The sequence below is a fragment of the Muscardinus avellanarius genome (assembly GCF_963383645.1).
Source record: "Muscardinus avellanarius genome assembly, chromosome: 6".
Taxonomy (NCBI): domain Eukaryota; kingdom Metazoa; phylum Chordata; class Mammalia; order Rodentia; family Gliridae; genus Muscardinus; species Muscardinus avellanarius.
Genome location: NC_137791.1, coordinates 128,095,687 through 128,114,686, shown reverse-complemented (window position 1 = coordinate 128,114,686; position 19,000 = coordinate 128,095,687). Strand labels below are relative to the sequence as shown.

The 19,000-nt window shown below is 45.6% G+C and overlaps 1 pseudogene across 1 annotated transcript; it reads right to left on the bottom strand.

Annotated features, from left to right (window-relative positions):
* Window positions 1–17,530: 17,530 nt before the first annotated feature.
* LOC308263894 (transcription initiation factor TFIID subunit 9-like) lies at window positions 17,531–18,305 on the bottom strand (annotated as a pseudogene). Its single transcript has one exon. The product of its transcript is annotated as a transcription initiation factor TFIID subunit 9-like (transcript).
* Between the last annotated feature and the right edge of the window lie 695 nt (window positions 18,306–19,000).

The following is a 19,000-nucleotide window of genomic DNA, read 5'->3' as shown; positions in this document are numbered from 1 at the left end:
TGGGGGAAACTTCTGCCAGAAGTAACCACCTTTCTTCTGACTGCCCTCATCAATCTGCCCGTATTCTTACGCACCGTTTCCTAACTGGACCTTGGAACACAGTGGTCCTCTTTATCCATTCACTTAACGGGAATTCAACCAAGGGCAAAGGAAAATACATATTTTAAAAAATCAAATTTTATCTGTACTGAACAAGTACAGACTTTTTCTTGTCGTTAATCCCTAAACTGTACAGTGTAGAAGCTTATTTACATAGCATTTGCATCGCATTAGGTATTATAAGTAATCTCGAGATGATTTAAAATACAAGAGAGGGTGTGCATGGATTATTTGTGAATGTTATGCCATTTCCTATAAGAAACTTGGGCATCTGCAGATTTGGGTGTCCTCTGTGGTCCTGGAACCAGTCCCCACAACTCTCTCCTCCCTCCAGAAACCAAGGTATGACTGTATTCTCTGGTAGGAAAAATACTTAGGGAAGAAAAGCACCCGCAGGCCAGTTTCAAGCACCCAGCAGGTGTTTAATTATTGTTTTGATGTGGGTGGTTGGATGGATGTACAGACCGGCAAACAAATGACAGGTGGGAATGCTAACTCTAAATCAGTAGCTGTGTGTGTGTGTGTGTGTGTGTGTGTGTGTGTGTGTGTGTGTGTGTGAAAGAGAGAGAGAGAGAGAGAGAGAGAGAGAGAGAGAGAGAGTGTGTGTGTGTGTGTGTGTGTGTGTGTGTGTGTGTCTGGGGATGGAAGCCAGGGGCATTTGACCTCCAAGTTACACCCCCTGCCCTATTTTTTATTCTTTATTTTGAGACAGGGTCTCACTAAGTAACAGAGGGCCTCACCAAGTAGTTGAGGCTGTCCATGAACTGCAATCCTCCAGTCTCAGCCTCCTGAATGTGGGATTACAAGTGTGCACCACCACGCCCCGCTAAGTCAGTATCTTTTTTTTTTTTTTTTTTTTTTTTGGTGGTACTGGGGTTCCTGGAAGCCCTTCTACCTCCGGGCTACACTCCCAGACCTATTTTTACATTTTTATTTGGAAACAGGGTCTCCTAAGCCAGCGCGCGCGGCTGGCTTCGAACCTGCGCGATCCTCCTGTTTCTGCCTCCCAAGCGCGGGGATTACAAGCGTGCGCCACCACGCCCGGCAGTCAGTATCTTTTTTATTTACCTCAGAATCTAGCATCTAGCAATCTAGCATAAAACAGGTCCAGTGTGTGTGTGTCTGTGTGTGTGTGTGTGTGTTTTGTTTGTTTTTAAAGTTTAAATTGATCTTGGGGCCAGGTGTGGTGGCACACACTTGTAATCCCAATGCTTGGGAGGCTGAGACAGGAGGATCGCACAGGTTCGAAGCCACCCTCAGCTACTTAGTGAGGCTCTCAGCAACTTAGTGAGACCCTGTTTCCAAATAAAATATAAAATAGGTCTGAGAGTATAGCCCGGAGGTAGAAAAGCCCCTGGGTTCCACCCCCAGTACCACAAAACAACAACAACAAAAATGATCTTAAAATGTGCTTATTTCCAGGATAAGAATGTGGAGGCTTCTAATAAGCCATACTATTTCCCCTTCTACAGCCCCTGCTCCTCTCAGAACCCAGCTCACCTGTTCAGAGGCCGACCAAGTGACTGGGGAGAAGGCTGGCACAGGAGGGCGAGGTGAGTTCTCTTTCTTACTGGCAGCTCGCTCCGACCTTCCTCAAAGTGGTCCTGCCCCATTTTATCACTGTGACTTTGCTACTTAATCTCTGGGAACCACAGCTTCCTTGTCTGCAAAATGACGACAATTATGACTTAAAAGGCGCACATTCATTCCTTAGAATAGGAAGGTCAACCACAGTATTTGCAGTGGTGGTTAGCGGCAACCCTTAGTGAACATTCAGTGTGAATAAAGTATCGTGCCAAATTCTTCAATGAATTTTTATGTAACCTTAGCCACAACAGTAGTTTGTGATCATACTGCTATCATTATGATCATCTCCATGTTCAAGACTTGCTGCCAGAGCCTGCCGGCAAGAGTAGGGGTTCTGAAGTGAGGCGTAAGGATAAGGAGTTTTTAAACCTAACGTGGGGGGAGCCTCCAGCCTACTCTCTCTACTGGTCGACCTCTGTTCTTGGGTCAATATTTCCTACGGGTCGACGACTATGCCTGGGTCAGTATTCTCTATCGCGCGGACACTCCCGGCCAACGCAGCTTCTGGGTCAATCTCATCTTTATTGTGCCAATGCCGACCTGTTTTTCCAGAGGTATTTATACACAGCCACAGGTCAATCAACATTCTCATGCTACCACCACCAGAATACAATACAGACCAATACAAAACACATCATTACAGATAGGTCAATCAGTACCCTCGTGCCATCACCACCGGATCTTCTCTCAGAACTTTTTGAACTTTCCATAACCCCAAACCTTGTTGACTCTGGGTGAAGGACAGTCAGCTGAGTCAGAGACACCAATCTAGCGAAAAGCCTTAATGGCTCCCCACAACTTGCCTGAGGCCACACAACTAGTAAGTAAAGCTCTGAGTTCAAATTCAGCCCTGGTGTTCAGAATCTATGATCATCAGTGTACCAGAAAATAAGTTTCTGGAGCGACCTTCCTGTCTGATTGAAGTGGTTGGCCATCTGTCTTTTCATAGGGCATCGCTTTGGCCCTTTTCATACCCTACTCCAGCACCTACAACGTGGACTATTGTAGATATTTAATAAGGAAAATTAGTAAGCAGAACACAGATGTATGACATGTTCTGGACAGCCTTAGATATAAAGTAACCAGACTTGACAATTAGTTCTTTTCAATTCAGCTTGGAGCCCTAATCCTACCAGTCCGGCTATGTGGCTATGTAGCTCAACTACATTTCCATGTCATTTGTGATATGCAAAGCCAGCAGGGGAGATGTTTACTCTCCCACACACCCAGCGTCATAAGATGCAAAAATCAGACCTCCCTTTCTAAAAGCACTTCTCCCTTTTTCTGCTTAAATAAAATCTAATCTTCCATTCTGGGAAGAGCACTGGGCTGAGAGCCAGGAAACTGGCTCAGGTCCTGCCACTAACTGCTAGTGGCCCCTGTGAGTCTTGTAATGTGCCAGCCTTCCTGCCCATCACTGATGCCATAGTCCTGCTCCACGGGGCTAGTGGCTGCTGTTTGGGGCATTATGGATACAGGATATTTCCATTCTTGCTGAAGGTCTGTTGGATTGCAATGGGTTAAACCATAGCTGGTAAAATAGTGAACTCTACTAAAGGAGAATTAGAACAGCACTAGAAGGAGAAAATGAGGTTTCAACAAAAGTTTTAAGGATTATATAATTTTAGAAATGAAGCAGTGGGTTTGGGGAGCAGATTACTGGTAGAGTATATGCCTAGCATTGCTGAGACCCTGAATTTCCATAGAAAGAAAGAAAGAAAGAAAGAAAGAAAGAAAGAAAGAAAGAAAGAAAGAAAGAAAGAAAGAAAGAAAGAAGTGAGGGAGGGAGGGAAGGGAGAAGTAATTGAGATTAATTATTGTCAGAACACACAAAAGTTGGTAACACAATAATCCAGCTCTCCTTTTGACAAGATGTTTCTGATGAAGGTTTTAGATATTTTTCTGAGTTACTAAGACTAAAACAAAACATGTTTGCTAGTACATTGTTCTAGTATACCGGACAATTTCTGTGTTGAATAGCTAGGCTTCAAAGAGAACTGTGTGCTCTGGGGATTCCCCATACAGTCACCCTTCTGGGGGTCCTTGCTGAGCTGCCCGCCGTCGCCATGGAGACGCTGAGCCAAGAGGCCAGAGGAGGCTGCCACCTCTTCTAAGACAGCCAGTGCCTTGACTTTGTTTGCCCTTTGGTGTACCTGGAATTTAAGAGAGATGCGAATCCTGGAATGCCTGAACCAACTGTTTTGAGCCCACTGAGGATAAGGAACTGTTTGGTCATCTGGGTTTGGAAGTGATCACTGGCCAGGATGGGATGGACGACCTGAGCTCTGCCTGAGATGAGAAAGGGCTCATCCTTTAGAAGGGCACCAGTTGGACGGCGCAGGGCTCCTCTCAGCTGCATCTGAGGTAAAGTGCAACCTCCAGGGACTTATTTATGATAGACTGCAGCAAAATAAATATTTGAAACAATGCAGATAATAATAACACGGTCTTTGTATAACCAAGGAACATGAAGACATATGACTGTCCAGAGAAAGAATTGTATCACTTCAACACAACTCTGCTCTTTTAAGATTAAAATTTATATAACAGAGAGCAAGAGGGGAAAAGGGAAGGAGGAGGAGGAGGAGGAGGAGGAGGAGGAGGAGGAGGAGGAGGAGGAGGAGGAGGGACTTTAAATAGCTTTACGCAAGCCAAGGTTTTCCTGTAAATGTTTTACCCCACGGATTTTTGCTTTGTTTATCCCTTGCCTCTGGGATGAAATGTAGAAAATAACATCGATAGAGCTGGGCATGGTGGCGCATGCATGTAATTCCTGTACTTGGGAGGCTGAGACAGGAGGGTCACAGGTTGGAGGACAACCTCAGCAAGTAATGAGACTCATCAACCTAGCAATACCTGGTTTCTAAACAAACAAATAAATAAATAAATAGGAAATAGGGTTGGGAGTGTAGCTCAGAGGTAGAATGTCCTGGGTTCAATCTCTAGTACCATAAAAAAAATTGATGGTGTTTAGTATCAAAAGCCAATAAAACATTCTTCTTGTACTTCAAGCATCATCAGGTATAATTTGCAATGCGTACCTCAAGCCCACTGCTTGCTAATTCCAAGGCAGATGAAGAACATTTTCATCTAGTTTAGATGAAGGGGAGGAGAAAGCAAGAGGCAATAAGGCAATGACGGTGCTCAGAGGTAGGACTGAGAAAGAAGATCTGGGGAGAAGTTGGAAAACTCAGCTACTATTTGATGGAAGCAGGTACAGGATTCTTTTGTGTTTTATGCATCAGAATTGCCTTCTAGTCAGTAACCATTTCAAATAAATACCTCTTCTTTAGAGCAGGATTTTATCTGTGTGTTTACTGCTGGTAACCAGGAATTGAACCCAGGGGTATTCTATGTCTGAGCTATACTCAGTTCTTTTATTTCTTTTGAAATGGGGTCTCACTAAGTTGCTGAGGGCCTCACTAAATTGCTGAGGCTGACCTCAAACTTGCAATCCTCTCTGGGTTTCCCAAGTACTAGGATTACAGTGGGCACCACCACACCCAGCTTCCTCTGACGTCATTGTTAATAAGCATTAACTCAAATGGATCTTCATAATATGTCTTTAGCAACTATATGTGCAACAGGAAGAGAATTATAAAGCATTAGGGTACCCCATTTTACTTTCTCAGGGAAGACGAGTTCCTCCCGATAAAAGCCAGCTTCAGGAATAAGCAGTAAAATTCTATCATTTCTGAGGGTTGTCAGTTTTTATCATAGCCTTTAAAAGGTCTAGCCAAGAATTTGTGATTTATACAGCAGCAGAATTGACCTGTATGCTCAGCAGTGTCTCACCCTTCTGGGAATAATTACTATCATGCTCTTACTCTCAAGAATTATCAACTTGCATATCTTGTCTTCATCTCCTGAAAGTATTGGCACATTTTATATCTATTGAGAATATTATTTCAGATTCTTGATTGCCTATATAAATGTCCATTCTTCAAATTACTCTTTGAACTAGTGTAATTATAACATTTTGACTGTTCCTTCATTAGTTAAAGAGTTGAGTAAAATCTTCCACATGTGTTCACTGTATATTTGCATGAGAGTCATGTTTGTTTGACAGGAACCTTTGGTGTAAGGCTTTAGGGTACCCCTGGGTCTCTCACATGCTAGGCAAGTACTCTACCACTAAGCTACATCCATAGCCTGGTCATGTTTTTAATTCTGTAAAAATGATAATTTAGAAGCACTAATGGGGTTTATCATTTCTCAGGAGACAAATTTTAAACATTATGCAAAAGATTTTAAATTAAAACATGAATACATGCTAGAAAGGTGAATGCACAGCTACTTCTAACTCTTTTGGAAAACTCTAATATTGACCTGGATGGTAGTAACTGCCCCTTCTCTGGGACAAAGATGCTGCAAACCTCACAACAAACGTTTCTGTCTCCTGTTCTAATTCTCTCCCCACAACAAGCCCATTCAAAGCAATCTTTTCACTCAAGGTTCTAAGCAACTGCTACAGGCAAAGAGAAACAATAGAAGAGCTAGAATCCAATGGACTCCTTTTGATGGCTGAGAACACAGAATCATTTGTTGTTGTTTTTTAAGTAGCAAGCATGAGGTTTTGGTTTTGGTTTGGTGGTGGTGTGTGTGTGTGTGTGTGTTGGTGTTGCTAGGGATTCAACCAGGGCCTTGCACATGCTAAGCACATTCACTATCACTGGGCTACATTCCCAGCCCAAGCATGAGGTTCTTAAAGGTCAAGGTCAAGGAAAGTGTCTGAGAAGTAACTCCTAATGTTGACAGAGCATGTATCCTCGGAATTTAAATAGTTACCTCACCTGTGAAGATCAGTCAGGTGGCATCGAGGCAGGGAAGGCTAGATGGAGAATGTCTGCAAAACTATGTTGAAGATGGGACAAAATACCAAGATGCCTAACATAGAGGCAACATTTGAGTGATATTTCCAGAACTGTTTACATGATGGAAGGAAGCCAAACTCTAAGTTGATGAGAAAATTATGCTGGATCACAGGTTTATAATGTCAACACTCTTGACACCGAGGATTGACTACCCTTCTCCAGGGGGCTGCCCTGTGCATTGAAGGATGTTTAACAACATCCCTGCTATCAGCTCCATCAAATTGTAGTAACACTGTCTCTCCCAGGTGACCATCCAAAATGTATAAAACCCAGGCTTTGATTTAGAAAACCAAAGTCACAGGTGAAATTATTACTGAGTTCAGGTAGATTCTTACCAGGTATATTAAACAGAGGGTCTCTAGCGTCAGTTTTAGAAAATGCTAAGGGTTGTTGTGGTCAAGAGCTAAATAAAGCATCCTCACCTGCATACACAGCCCACCAGACCCATTTGTGTTACCGAATTTTCTTCTGCTTACAGGAGTTCTGTAGTTGATAAATACTTATTTTCTCCTGTAATCCTCAAAGCAAACCTGTTGAGTGGTATGCCCCATTGACAGGTGGAAAAGCTTAAGATCAGGAAATTAGTGGAGTTCCCTAAGACACACAGGGGCGTTCTACCTCTGAGCTACACCTCCAGCCCTTTTCTTTTTTATTTTGAATAGATATCTAAGTTTCCCAGGGACCCGCTGAGTTGCTGAGGCTGGCCTGGAACCTTAAACACAGCTTCATGAAGCACCCTTGGGGACAGGACTGCATTATGCAAAATGACAGAGAAGTTGGATGTGGTGGTGCACGGCTATCCCAGGAATTCGGAGGCTGAGTCAGGAGGAGTGCAGTTTTGAGCATGGCCACGACAGCCTGGCACTAGCTTTTGAGACTTTTTTTTATGAACAAAACAATGATTGCTGTTTTTATGGAACTTTTGTTCTAGAGAAGAAAGCAGACAATAAACAATAACCATAAAACATTTATCCACAGTATTAGAAGTGGATCAGAGCTCTAAAATAGTGCTAGGACCAAGTGCACTCTGAGCATGGTGACCAGGAGAGACGTCATTGGGAGAAGGTTCATCTGAGGCCTTCAGGGAGGTAAGGTGTGAGCCCGGTGGCCAGGAGGGGAACCTTATAAGCAAAGACCATGGGCAGAGGCAGGCCTGACCTGGCTGACTTGCTTCCAGGAGGCCAGATGAGAAACTGAAATCCAGAGAGCTGGAAGGAACAGTCTGCTTGCCCCAAGTCAAAGACAACTCATGGTGGCTTCATTTCTAGATCCCACGTCCCGCTTCCAAGTTAGAATCTCTTACCAATAGCAACAATACGGATGGTAAAGTCCATACCCAGGACTGGAGGTAAAGACTGAGCTTTAGGGGAGCATTGATGCTGTGCCAGGTGGGCACTTAGAGGTAACTTCAAGCCCATGCCAATGAGGAGCCCTTCGGTTGGAGCTGACTACTCAGATATGTCACTTAATAGGGTCAACTGAACCCTATTAAGTAAAAGATAAGGATGTGGAGAGATTTAAAAGTAAGAATTTTAAAAGAAAATGCAAGAGGAACCGGAACAAACCCCTAGGTCTGTCCAAATGCAACACAGCACTGATTGTGCAGCTGGGGAGCCAGCGCCTGAGGAAGCCGAGCTGAGGCTGGAGGACTACAGAGAGCAGCGCAATGGGAACCGAAGAACAGGCCTGAGCGTTTGCAGAAGATGACGCTTCGAGTGTGTGTCGCACTCAATAGCATTTCAGGAGCCATTTATGCTGCCTGAAAGTAATAAAATGCATAGGCCTTAAAAGAGGATTCTAGAGACACCTAATTTGAAGAGGGGCAAAATCGCAAAATAAATAAATAAATAAAACTGATGTTGAATTCTAAAGAAAAAAAAAATCCCCCAGTCCTGTAAAGTTATCAATTTCAAGTAATGACATCAAGCATCACCAAAAAGAAAAAAAATCCACTTCCCGGTATTATTGGCAATTTGTTTAGCAGGCCACCATGAGACCCCTTCTCTGCAGAGCCGGCTTGTGTGGAGTAGTAGTGGGACCCAGCCCGTCACTGCCAACCATAAAACCAAATGCCTGCCCTCTCATGTAACTGTCACCCGTGCAGGCATGACCCTACCAAGGACAGGAGAGTGTCCACTCCTGTGCAAGCCTGTGGCCCTGAAGCATGTGTCACATGTGTGGGTCTCTCACATCATCAGAGGGAAAACAGCGGTGGCCTGGGCGTGGGCAGTTTCAGGTGTCAGCGGCAGGGTCCCCCCAGGCAGAGACACCCTCGGTTCTGATCCTGCCCTGCAGCCTCCGCAGAAGGCTGGGAGCCATCCAAGCACTTACCAGATGTTCCTCTTCTAGGGAGGATTAGCCAGAAATGGCTTCTGTTGATCTCTGATTAATAAACACATACCACCTTCCACATCCCCCTCACCTGCTCTATTCCCTTCCCTCCCTCTCCTCTCTCCTCTGCCCTCCTCCTCTTCCTGCTCTTCTTCATCTACTCCTCTTCCTCCTCCTCCTCCTCCTCTCCTTTTCTTCTTCTTCTTCTTCTTCATCATCATCATCATCATCATCATCATCTCCTCCTCCTCCTTTTTATCCTCCTCTTCTCCTTTTCCTCTTCTTCCTCTTCCTCTTCTCCTTTTCTTCTTCTTCTTCTTCTTCTTCTTCTTCTTCTTCTTCTTCTTCTTCTTCTTCTTCTTCTCTCCTCTTTCTCCTCCTCTTCCTTTTCTCCTCCTCCTCTTCTTCATCTCCTCTCTTCTTCCTCCTCCTTCTCTTCTCTCCTCCTCCCCTTCTCCTCCTCCTCCTCCTCTTCCTCCTCCTCCTTCTTCTTCTTCTTCTTCTTCTTCTTCTTCTTCTTCTTCTTCTTCTTCTTCTTTCCTCCTCTTCTTTCCTCCTCTTCTTCTCCTCCTCCTTTTTCATTTCCTCCTCCTTCTTTTTCTTCTTCTCTCCATCTCCTCCTCCTCCTCTTTCTTCTCCCCTCCTTCTCCTCCTTCTTCTCCTCCATTTCCTTTTCTCCTCCTCCTCCTCCTCCTCCTTTGATCGCACCTCTCTCCTGCTCTACCATTGAGCTACACTTCCAGTGCTTTTCATTTTTTATTTTGAGACAGGGTCTTGCCGTATTGTCCAGGATGACCTCCACACCATCCTGGCAAGCCTCCTGCCTTGGTGTTCTAAGTAGCTGGGTTTACAGGTGAAGCCACCATGCCAGGCCCTTTCCTTCCCTTTCTAATCATCCCTTCCTGCCCAGCCTCACAGTGTCAGACCTAAGTCATCCTCTCTGCATTCTCCATTTGGACACACTCCCTGAGCTCAGTACTCAGCACCAGGAGTTGGGGAGGGAAAGATATCTTGTGCATGCAGGGTTAGAACCTATTTTTATTTGACATTTTGAGATGGGTTGAACATGGAGGTTTGAGCATAAATATGGATATCTGAAATATCTTATTAAATATTACTGATATTTGTTGATGAGCTGTTTGGGCACCCCATGAAACTCTGTGCCTCCTCCTGCATGACTTTGCAATCCTAGCCAAACCAGGATGCTCACATTTATTCAACCAATTCTTTAGAGTGTTGCTCTGTGCCCAGTGGTACCAGGTTCTCAGGAAACAAAGGTCATTGACAGTATGCAAGGTATTAGAATCAAAATGAAGTCCCTTTGTATCACACTGCCAGGAAGGAGAGCCAGGAAAGGCCACCAAGGGTCTCCACACACCTTCTCCTGATAAAGGGGACGATCACAAAAGACTTTGTCAAACCCAGGAGTTGGCCAGGTGTGGTGGCGCATGCTTGTAATCCCAGCATTTGGGAGGCTAGGACAGGAGGATCCCAGTTCACGGACAGCCTCAGCTACTTAGTGAGGCCCTCTGCAACTTAGTGAGACTCTGTTTCAAAATAAAGAATAAAAAATAGGGCTGGGTTTATAGCTTGGGTGTAGAATGAGATTTGGTTTCCATCCTCGGTACCCCCCCCAAAAAAAAAACACAACTGTGTGCAAAGGCCACCATGATCTTGCACAGACATGCTTCTAGGGAAGATATTTACTTGGAACTGCCTGTTCAACCTGGGACTGGTGCAGTCCTTGTTATTGAAGCAAAGAACAATTGTTTCTGAAACAACTTATACAACCCTCCTCATTTTTCCTTTGAACCCTGTGTCTGCCCCTTTGCCTCCCTGAGCACACTCAGTTCATGACAGCATGGGCGGCCCCTTCACCATGCCCTGCTCTACCCCATCACAGGCAGGATCTTCAGAAAGCCTCTTTTCCCCTGTCATTTAGGTTGACAACACCAAATCCACCCTAATGATGCATGTCACTGTCTAGTGAAGCAAACACATTGATGCCCGCTCTGAATTCTGGAGGCACCAATGGTAGGCGAGAACAAGGTAAGCTGGGGGCTGAGCAGCTGTGGCCAGCTGTGATGGTGAGGAGCTCCCCAGGCAGGGGATGAGGGGAAGGACATTGTGGGTAGAAGGCTCAGCATGTACAGGCATGCTCAGGTTTAGTTGGTGATAGGGGGCGGGGAGGCTGGATTGTAATGTTCTAGAACATGATACAGTACGATAAAAATGCATAATGAGAGGGGTCTGCAGGGCTCGGATGTGGAGGGACTCATACATCAGGCCAAGGGACTTAGACCGTCTAAGACAAAGAAGAAGCCATCGAAGGTTAAAAAGTAGAGGAGAAATTGCTTGATGTTCATTTTAGGATTGTTCTAGAGGGGGATGATGAGTGGAGTGTGGGTTCTTCAGGCTGGTCCACGATGGCCGGGGTGCTCCATGAAGGAGTCTGGCCTTTCCTAGAGGCTGAAGGGCTTTGGGCTTCAGGCTTTTGACTAATCCTTGGAGATTACCTCTCCTCCCAATTGCTACAATTATTACCTGTAGTGAACATTTGCTGCTGGCCTTATGATCCTAGGTCTATAAGATACGTTCTCATGTCCCAGTTAAGGTATGCACACTGCCTGACACACATGCCTAGGTAAGGACCTAGGCATGAAGTAAGAAATGTGGGAAGAATGTAGACGGCATGTTTGGAAGTCCCCAGCGGCGTCCCCTGCAGTCATCTTTGCCCCAGTCCAGTGAGCTCTGATACCCATGGTTCATGGCGCTCTGTGACCTCTACTGATAGAGCCCGGCCTGTGACATCAGCGCCAGAACACAGTTACCTCCAGATTCACCCAGAGTCTTCCAAGCTGCGACCCTAAGGGCTGATGCACAGATCTGGGAAGAATTGTCTCTTTCTCAAATCTGCCCATAATTCAGAACTTAAAACCACTATGAATCCAGGCAGGAGCACACGCATGTGATCTCATTACTCAGGAGTCTGAGACAGGAGAATAGCAGGTTCGAGGTCAGCCTCAGCAACTTAGCAAGTCCACGTATCAAGAAAAGAGGGGGAGGCTGGGAGTGTAACTCTGAGGTAGAATGTCCTGAGTTCAATCCCCAGTACCAAAAAAAGGAAGGAGGAGAAGAAAGATCCACTAAAATGCATGAGTCTTGGGGTCTTATTCATCAGCATCCAGGCCTCCCCTCTGGTCAGAAGGGTTCAAATGCTCAACCATCCCTTGGGAGTGGGCAGGGAGGAGGCCCTGTGCCACCCCCTCTATCCTTTAAGCTCCTTCTCTCCCCTTCTCTCCTTTTTCTCTCCATGAAGTTCAGCCTGAGGCTGGCCTTTCCCATCTATGTTCAGAGCACGCTTGTAATCCCATCATTTGGGAGGCTAAGACAGGAGGATTGCAGTTCGCAGACAGCCTCAGCTACTTAGTGAGGAGGTCCTTTGCAACTCAGTGAGACCCTGTTTCAAAATAAAGAATAAAATATATGGCTGAGACTGTAGCTTGGAGGTAGAATGCCCCTGGGTTCCATCCCCAGTACTAAAAAAAAAAAAAAAAAGGATGGCATCCTTGGGGGGAGGGGGTGACCTCCGAAATTTTAGTTTCCCCATGAAACATTCAGTTCTGCAGAAGCTGGGGTCTTCATCTGTTTTTTTCACTAGCATATTCCACAAGCTTAGGTCTGCCCTTGGCATAGAGAGCTGGAGCTCAGTAAGCATTTGATGGACGAATGAATGTGTATCCTGGACAGGCAGGTGGCCTAGCGGGAGGTCAGCATCAGCACCCGGAGCAGACTCAAATCCTGCTCTGCATGCCCTGATGGACTGGCTTTAATCTGGCTACCTTTCTGCACCCAAATTTCCTCATGGGAGGTGGACCTTATAACACATATATTTTAGAAATAAAATAAAACAAATTAATACAAAAAATGAAACATAACCATAGAATGCTTGGCACATAGTAGGTACAAAATGATATTTCCTTTGCTTCTTTCCTTCTTCCCTTCCCTCATTCACCCTTTCTTCTAAAGCATTTATTGAAAACCGTTTTCCTGAGCCAGAAATCTAAGTGTTTGGGGGCACAGTGAGATCCAGACAGAGAAGAGGAGAGCTTACTGTCTAGGTTGGGAGATGGGGGCGGGGAAAACCTGTAAATGAGTAAAACACGCTGATCATTTCAGATGATGCTAAGAGCCGTGGAGCTAATCAAACAAAGTAAATGACCAGGGAGGTGAGGGCGGACTATTCAAAGCCATGTCAGGGTGTTAATCTAAGTGAAAAGCCCTTTTATTCCAGGCTTGGATCAATGTGATGCTAACTGGGGTTGGGGCTGGAAGTTTGGGGCCTGGCTCTGTCCCTGGTCAGGTGACTAAGAGAGCCCTCCCACTGTGGGGCCTCGGCTTCCTTACTCAAAGGCAGAATCTCAAGAGACTTCTCATGGTCCGGTGGTCTGTGATTTATTTTTCCCCCGAATTCAGCTTTCTGTTGGAGCAAGTTTGTGATTCATAGGGAGCTTGATATTTGGATTTAGGAAAGGACCATTTGACTGCTTGTTCATAGACTATTGTGCTGTTCAGCAGCTCCAATAGTCATTTTATCCTGAATCTTTAATTAAAGCCAGGAAACCTCGCAGTATCACTCCAAGTTCCTGTCTGAATATCATTAAATTGTTTAGAAGAGTTTCTATGAAGCCTTCTGGCAATATGGCATCTTTAAGGACATGCATAGTTATTTCTCATACACCAGTGACTTTCACCAGAAGGTGGTGAGGAAGCCCAATAACACCATGTTTTGACTGTCCCCATGTCCTGGCTCAGCAGCCGGGATTACAGGTGTGCACCACTGCACCTGGCTCAGAGAGCCACTCAGAGCAGCCTGCCCCCGTGGCCTTGATAGTGTGTTCTGCTGTGACACTGTAGTCATTGCTCTGTAGCAGCAGGTCCCAGAAGCCTTTATGATATGACAAGTATGTCCTCTGTGGGGTCAGCTCCAGCCAAATCTATGAAACAAGCATGGGAAAGAAAATGTGTGCTTTGGAGCCAAACTCGCCTTGGCTGTGTTTGCAACACCCTGTGGGATCTTGGGCATGCTATCTCCTTGCTCAGGAGTCCAGGTTTACCATCAACAAATTGGGAAAAGCAACACTTATCTTACTGAGCTAAGAGGAGGATGTCATGAACGGATACAGTTAGTGCTCAATAGGTGTTTCCTCTGCACACTCCTGGAGCTGCACCTACTTGATCTGCAGAGTCTCTGCCCATGTGCTTCCTCCACTGTCTTTGGGGCTTGCAACTCTCGCTCTCTTCTATCTAACATAGGCCCTCGAGATACTCTGAGACTTGGAGGACATCTCTCTCCCTCCTTGGTCACCCCTTTCAGAAGGAGTCCTGCCCCATACCTGGGATGAATACTGCACAGAGAGTCCAAGAAGATCAAAGCAGCCAGGCCTTGCTGGGATCCTCATTAGTCTACTGCCAGTAGAGCTTATGCTTTTGGTCCAGCCACACTTATACACAGTTGTCCACCAATCACAATTGCTCAGTGACATCTCCATAGAAACCCACAGGTCAGGGTTGTAGAAGTTCCCAGAGAGTGGAGCATCTGCAGGGAGCATGGGCGTTCTACCCTTCATCATTCCTTACTCAGCATCTCTGTATCCTTTAAAGTACTAAATGTAAGGCCCTGAGTCCTGAGAGTCACACTAGCAAATTAACAGAACCTAAGGTAGGGGTGGGTGGATGAGAAGTACAGGTGAAACGGAAGGGTCTGCACGTGACCTCCAGCAGGGGCAGTCCTGGGGACCGAGAACTCAGCCAGATACATATGTTAGATTCTTAAACACGATTTTCACTCAAGAAGGGATCATCTTGTCTCTTCCCTCAACACAGCATAAAAAGCAAAGCAATAAAATAGTTTTAAAAGTGTCCATGCCCACATCAGGATGATAAATGGTTGGGGTCAATGAATCAGATAACTGCTATCTGGAAGTGCCTGCTACTATGCCAAGCACTGTTCTTGGCCAGTTCATCGCTGCTGTGGTGTTTATGGAGCACCTTTTGTTCCAAAGTGTGGGCTTTGCAGTTTTCTGTATAGAATCAACATTGCCCTGATATACTCTTATGGTTTGGAAGAAACAACTCCAGTCAGGGACACAGAGCTGGATTTAGTTCCAACTCTCCTATTTGCCAGCTGTGTGCCTTCAGGAAAATTGGTTTACCGGCCTGGGCCTTCTGCCCTTTGCATATGCTCCTTTGTTTTTGGTACTGGGGATGGAACCCAGGGACATTCTACCTCTAAGCTACACCCTCAGCCCTATTTTTTATTCTTTATTTTGAAATAGGGCCTCACTAAGTAGCTGAGGCCGTCTGAACCACAGTCCTCCTGGCTCAGCCTCTCGAATGCCGAGATTACAAATGTGCACCACCGTGCCTGGCTCGCATGAGCTCCTGTTGTAAGTTCTTTAATTCAGCCTTGGTCAGGAAATTGCAATCTCAGTGGAAATTCAGGAACCTCCCTGCAAGCTCTCTAAATAAATAGTGGGCTTTAGTTGCAGAGTCTCTTTTTATAAAAGAGAGAAGACATTGGAGAGGGAATGACTGGGATAGTTGAAATAGTCCCTGCATTAGGTGTTTTGTTTTTGTTTTTGTTTTTAACCTCCTCTTTGATCGTTCTCTCTCGGGAACTTGCTTTTCAAAGAAGCCCTGTAGAAATATATGTCTAGAAATTAGTTGATAAGAGAATCACATGGTGACTCTTCATTAAACAAGCAAAGCAACAATTGGTCCAGAGGCCCAAGCCCATCTGCTGGTGCTGTGGTTCTGAAGATTGAAGTAAGGCCAGAGTTACCAGTTTGTTTATTTAATATAGAAGATTAAACCCAGGAGCTACACCTCCAGCCCCTTTTATTTTATTTTGTGTTATTGAGGTACTAGGGATGGAACCAAGGAGGTTTCTCCCTCCAAGTGACACCCCCATCCCTATTTTTCATTCTTTATTTTAAACAGGTCTCAATGAGTTGCAAAGGGCCTCATAAGTAGCTGAGGCTATCTGTGAACTGCGATCCTCCTGCCTCAGCTTCCCAAATGCTGAGATTACAAACATGCACCATCACTCCCTGCTTATTGTTTTATTTTGATGCAAGGTCTCATTAAGTTGCTTGAGGCTGGCCTTATACATGCTCCACTGTGCCCGACGTATTCATTCTTAAAAAGCATGCCAGGACCTGGGAGAATCTTGTGGTCAGATGAACTTTGGGAATACCTGTAAAGTGTAGCTCTGGAACTTTCATTGTATAATTGAGTAAATTGAATCCCAGAAAAATTGAATGTCTCATTGATCGGTTCTTTTTTTGTTGGTGGTGATGGTACTTGGGGATTGAACCCAGAGGCATTCTACCTCCAATACCCCCAGCTCTATTTTTATTCTTTATTTTGAAAGAGTGTCTCCTTCAGTTGCAGAGGGCCTCTCAAGTTGCTGAGGCTGGCTGCAAACCTGCAATCCTCCTGTCTCAGCCTCCTAAGTACTGGGATTACAAGTGTGTGCCACCATGTCCAGCAACCAGCTCTTACTAGCTGGGTCTAAGTCAAGACTTGAGTCCAAGTCCTGGGGCCATAGAAGAAGTCAGAAGTTTATTATCTGCAGGATCTTGGGCAAGCATCCCTTCCTCTCACAAGATAGTCACATTCCGGTGTCCTAAAACTCAAGACAGGAGTAGTGCCATCAGATCCCGATGCTCCTACAGCTGAAGGATGAGCGAGTCGACGGATGCTAACCTAAACTTGGTGATCCTAACTCCTAGGGTGAGGCCCACAAAAGCAGAACCCCTGCAGCGGTACTGAGTCTGCCCAGCCCAGTCTTCAGGGCACCTGAGCGGCTTCCCTGAGAAAAAGATGATTAAGGATGTGAGAGATGACTAGGACTTAGTCGGTGAGGGTGTGGAATAGAGCATTGTAGGCATGGGAGGTGTACAGAGGTGAGTTAGTCCTGAAAACACAGGCCGCCAGAGGGAGGAGCCAGGAAAGAAGTCCCAAAGGCCACAGGGGACAAGGAATGGGGAGAGCAAGTCACACAGGACCTCTCCTTCCTGCAGGCAAACAGAAGTCACTCAAGGATTCAGGAGCCTCAGAATCTTCAGGGTGAACATCCTGATGTAGGCGCTAATTTGTCCCCCACTCTACCTTGCCCCATCATGGTCTAATTCTTTTTTTTTTTTCAAATTGTTGAATGACAACTTTATTTTTTTACACATAAAGGCTGAAGAAAAACCATTACTGGCCCTATTAAGGAAAAACCCAACATTTCAATGAAAAAGATTAACTATTTACTCTTTAAATACTATGTAAATTTTTTTGGTGGTACTGGGGTTCCTGGAAGCCCTTCTACCTCCGGGCTACACTCCCAGACCTATTTTTACATTTTTTAAAATTTGGAAACAGGGTCTCCTAAGCCAGCGTGCGTGGCTGGCTTCGAACCTGCACGATCCTCCTGTCTCTGCCTCCCAAGTGCGGGGATTACAAGTGTGTGCCATGCCCGGCAATACTATGTAAATTTTCTGAAGCACAACTTGAAAACAGCCAGGATGCTTAATTTCAGTACAGCCAAATCAGGTTCAAATATATATGTTACATACATCAAGACTAGATTACAAGTTATCATAGTCATCATTATCATCGTTGTCATCACATTTCCTTTTCAATGCATTTGACGACTCACTGGCAGTATTTTGTGATGACACCATATTAGTGGTAATCAGAATGTTTTTGGACCCAATTAATGATGGGTTAATCAGAACATTCTGAACTGCTGATGTTGCAGGAATTGATGCTTTTACAGCAGGGGACTGAGAAGCAGGCATCTGTACTGTAAACCTTTGCCCAGTCAGAGACATTGGAGTCCCTACTTTAGTTGAAACAGACATGGTTTGTGGGGTTGGTGTGCCTAGTGTGGGAGTACTTGGTCTACTCATGACTGAACCAACACTTAACCGTGGAACTGTTATTCTTCCTGCAGATGTAGATGCCTTTTTTTTGTAAAGATTTGAGCCTATAGTTTGGAGCTGTTAAGCAATATCTATCAGGTGGAAATCTAGGGCCTGAATATGGCTTGATCAATGGCAAGGGGGTTTGATTTCTCTGCCTTGCAATATCTAGTAAAAAATCTCTCAGCGGAGGAGAGGTAAACGACTGGTCAGCGCGACACTGAATTGCCAATCGCACGTTGTCTGCATCGACAGTAGTTTTCTTAGCATGGCTTGAATAAATTTTAGTACCATCTAGAATTGTGGTCACATATCGGAAGGCAAACTCCAACATCTGATTTATAACTCTTGGTTCATATTCTATAATCCCCATATCCTTCAGGATTTGTGCCATCATCTGTGCATCTTTTGGCATGCTCTTGGGAGAAGCCATCTTGCCAGACTCCGTGATATCCGGTGATCAAACTTCTTGAGCTAATTCACCCACATTAATGTATTTCAGTCCTGATCTTGATGCAAGCTCTTTGCCTAGTGTGGTTTTACCAACCCCTGGTGTACCCGTGAGCAGGATGTTTGGCAGCAGCATAGCTCTCCCGGCGGCCAGCGCAGGCACCTTGCTCATGTGGCCGGCACAGGCGGACAGCAGCCGGAAGGAGCAGCGGTGGCCGGCCATGGTCTAAATCTTTACCCAGCAGCCAAAGCAACGCTGTCGAAATGCAAGTCAAGTCCTGTGATGTCTGCTCAGCGGTTCCCCATCATCCCTTGCTCTCTAGGTGCCTGGTGTGGCCTAGAGCAATCTGCCTCTGTCCCTCTCCTGCATCTTCCTCTTTGTAACTGGACACCAGCCACACAACCTCCCTGCTGGCCCTCAACACCACACAGTGCCCTCTCCAAGTCATTACACAGACTGTGCCCCCACCACGAAAGAGGACTGGCCAGGCACCCCAGGCCCCTCCTGACCAGCCTGTGGGTTGCTGTCCCTTGGGCAGCTCACTGTTTCCTGGGAGCCCAAAAGCCTGGCATCTCACATGCTTAAGAGCCCATGTCTATCTTGCATACCCACTAGATAGTGAGCGCTGTGGTGGTGGGAATGGCTGTCCACTCACAGCTCTGCCCCTGTCCCTGGAGCAGAGC